Below are 4175 nucleotides of genomic sequence, written 5' to 3' on the forward strand. Positions count from 1 at the left end.
AGAGAAAGGATTGAAATTCTATTTGAAGGATGAAAGGAACCATTCAAATTTAAATGAAATATATAGATAAGAAAATGAGTGTTCATAGCTGCTCAGAAGATGATGTTGTTGTTGTTGTTGTTGTTTTTTTTTTCATATATAAAACTGCTCACAAAATTCATCCAAGGCCTCTTCACGCCATATGTGAGTATCTTGTAAAAATTTTGAGTAATTTTTTTATCACTCCAATAATACATGTAACAATATTTTCATGCTGTAAATATTCTCGTCTAAGGCCAATTGGAAAACTTTTAGCATTACAAAGTTTACTGGTTTATTGTTATTGTTCTTTGGGTAAGGAAGTTCTTTGCATTTACCTCACAACTGGCTCCCACACTCAATCCCTCTCTATGAGATTTAGATATGAAACCTAATGAAAACTAAACCTCAAACAACCCAACCATCTTATTTACACTTTATAGGTTAACATCCTAAACTCTATTATAAATCTGGTGTATCAGATAAGTGGACAATTTCTTTCCAGGCCAGTAAAACAAAAAAATAAAGAGGCATTTGAACTTTTGCTCCATTTCACATACCATCTGTTCACAAAATATCGACATGTCAAACATGAAAGGTGGAAAAAACGTGCCCAAATCACTAAAACAACAAAAAGAGGCGTTTAAACTTTTGCTCCATTTCACACATCATGTGTTCATGAAAACACTAGTAGAGACTCTGCAAAAATGAAATTGAATATTTCTTGTGTTTTCTACATCTACAGGTTGCAGTGATCTTCCTCAATTTATCATTTTTCAAACATCAGTGTTCTTTATGTCGATTTAGATATAATTTATCTGAAATTTCAATTTAAAAAAAATTAAAGAGATGTATGCCCTATTTCACCCACCATTTGCTGTTGAAAACCTTGGTAGAGACTTTGCAGAGAATGACAATAGATATTTCTTGAGTTTGATAAATCTACAGGCTGCCATTACTTTCCTGAGTTTATTATTTATTGAACAACAGTGTTATGTATTTCTATTTAGTTGTATTTTATTCGTTTATATATATATATATATGCAAAGAAGAAATTCATACGATTCATTTTCTAAGGTCGGATCCTCTTCAAACTAGTGATATCAGCCCCACTTTAGAGTTGGACTCGGAGAAGTCGGTGGTTTCTAGTCCTCATACCAATATATGCCCACGAACATGTTGACAATGTCAGGGTTTCATGTTTTGTTTTTGTTTTGCTTGTTTGAAACTAGCATTAAGAAACATACAAGAGATTGAATATATATATATATATATATATATATATATATATATATATATATATATATATATTTTAACAGTTTCTTCAAAACACACAAATACAAAAAGAGTGTCACATATAATACATTAATTTTGATTATTATTTTTTTTGCCTAAGGACAAACCTAAACTTGAATTATCATCCATAAGGTGTCTTTGTTTGGTATGTACTACACAGACAGTTACTCCCTATCAGCTAGAATAAATATGTTTGTTTATTTGCTATTCGCATTAGTTCTCAATTTTTGTTAAGTCATTTTGAGAAATACACTTCAACGTTGGGCTGCACTATATAAGATGGATTTCTTTTAGCTTTCGTTCCAAGTTTGAGGTATTTATTTAAATTTCACCGGGACTTACATATTACCTCGTATATTTTCTGAAAATGCCATTCAGATGAGGCAAACCACAACAAGAATAGAACCCTTGTATACAATTTTATATTCTGTCAATCTCACTACTCACAACTGAACAGTTGCCTTATTAGTTGGTTCTCGATATTTACAGTTCAAAGAAAAAAAAATGTGTTTAATTAAAAGGCACAACGATCAAGGTTGAATGTTCCATGTCTATGCCAAGACCGTATTATATGTCTAGGCAACTTAAACTTGCTCAAATAACAACAGAGATAGCAACCTTCAGAAAACAAAATACGAACTTTAATAGATCTTGGTCCTTTATCAAATTACTGCTATATGAAGAGAAAGAAAATTTGCTTAAAAGATTCAAATCCTAAGAAGAAAAGTTATATGTTGTTTACTTAAAATCCATATTAGTTGCCAATAATACACACTAACATAAAAGTCGCGGTGTAAATGCACTGAGTAAGCTCACTAGCAACTTCGAAGTCACTTTCCTGTATCTTTCATTTTCATACATCCTCAATGTATGCTTCCCTACTAATGTCTCTCTTAAAGAAAGGGTAATTTCAGCCACCTCCGATGGAAGTTCTTCTATTCGTACTAGATAGGTGCCATATCCCACTCAGCATAGTATAGGACTAGCAAGTGCAGTAAATGTCAAGTCAGCGGCAGTAAATTTGTTGCCACAAATGAAAGGCTAGCCATCAGCAAGCACATTATCTACATCCATACATTGCTACTGGAAATTATTTTTTTCTTTTACTAGCACCTCTTGAAATATACGACGAATCTTATCAAGAGAATGATCTTTTGCTGCAGGCTTGCTGCAACCAACAAATCTATATATCTCAGGCTTTAATACTGGCATTAAACACCAAGTTAACAACCCTTCCTCAAAATGCAGCCCTTAACTTAAAATCTTGAAACTGTGCCTGTCATAGAGCAGATAACAATATGCAAATCGCCTGACATGAGGACCCAATATCTCATTGAATTTTGTATCCCACTCTTGCACAGACTGCTCAAGGTTCAACGGATACAACCGATCCGAAATATGTTCAAGATTGATGCAAGCATTGAATGAATGCATGGAGATTTCAGGCATCTTGCTTGATGATAGACACGTAAGGTCCATAGTTGAAAGAATGGTTATACGTGTCAATTCGAGGGAACCCGGAAACCACACGTTGTAAAGTTGGTGCAAGGAGCGTGGCGCTAAGAGAAAATATTGGAATAAATCTCGGGCTCCGTGAGATCATCAAAATATGGGGGAACACGCAAAGAGAATCCCTCTCCTCCGAACTGGTACCATGATTGTGTGTTTAAAAGGCCAGCAAAATGCTTTAATTGGGCACAAATTGCTTTGGGATATCAGAAACAACGCTAGGATTTAGCGGACTGCTTTGTTGAATCCCCGTCATTGTCTTCTGCTATTTCAGCAGTATATGAGGGCTTGTTCGTTGAACATAATGCAAAAATTAGGGCTGCCATTATCACCTGTCTCCTTGATTAGAGTAGAGCATCATCCATGGAACCCGTGTCCTCAAATTCTGAGGAAATGGCTAGTAATGAGTGTTTTGCTACCATTTTATCCCATTCATCTCCCCAGCTATTATCTTTCGTGGCGCTCTCTGTGGCTAAATTATCTACGATTCTCATTCTTTCTGATTCAATCTTGCTTATGATGGCGAATTGAGAGATGTTGTAAACAGAAAACCCATTTGTATATTTACCACTAAGCTTGTTGCTTTTACCACTCGAACTATTTCTGATAAAGGCCAATGTGGGCTGGCCCGAAATCAAGGTACCCACCATTATTATTCCTCCTACAATGGATATATTACGGTTTTGCTCAGTTACTCAAAACCATAATTCTCTTTATGCCTAATCCTTAGCGGTCCGTCAGAAGTATTATAATGTTTGGGCCCGTATTCGAATCTAAAAGATTGGAGGCTGGAGCTGTATCGCAATTTATTTGGCTTCAATTGTAAGGGTGAGGAGCTTCGTAAGGGTGAGGAGCTTTAGTTTTATCTTTAGGAGATGGAGTCGAGGTCGGGAGCGGTTTGTCTTTCTGAATGGGATGGAGGATGTTGTTTCCATGTTTATCTGTCCCGTTATTTCTCATTTTTCGCTGCAAAATTTCTTTTATTCGGCCTTTTGCCGAGTTCAAGCATGTTCTTTCTTGTTTCACAGTTGGATTTCTAGAATATGTGGGAATAACAGAATGACACAAGCACAATATGATCCAGGTCCTTTGTTTAAGAGACTATTTATATACGTTGCGGTGTGGATTGCCTTGGTCTAGTTATCTTCTTCTATCACTATGACTGGTCCAATTATCTTCTTCTATCACTATGACTGAAAGATAACCAGGGAAGACTAAAGTTGTATTAGTTGATAATGCAATGACATTGCATTTAGCAAACATGAATCAAGAAGCTAAGAACAAGAAGGAAAATAGATTTTATTTTTTTTGGATTCGGCAAACCCATTTTAGCAAATGAACCCACGCTACAG

The 4175-nt window shown here is 35.4% G+C and overlaps 1 pseudogene; it reads right to left on the bottom strand.

The window, feature by feature from the left end:
• Window positions 1-1983: 1983 nt before the first annotated feature.
• Window positions 1984-4175, bottom strand: LOC149218435 (uncharacterized; annotated as a pseudogene).

This window comes from Pinus tabuliformis, chromosome Q (genome assembly GCF_031772625.1).
Source record: "Pinus tabuliformis cultivar Carrire ecotype Pingquan chromosome Q, CPIR1, whole genome shotgun sequence".
Lineage (NCBI taxonomy): Eukaryota > Viridiplantae > Streptophyta > Pinopsida > Pinales > Pinaceae > Pinus > Pinus tabuliformis.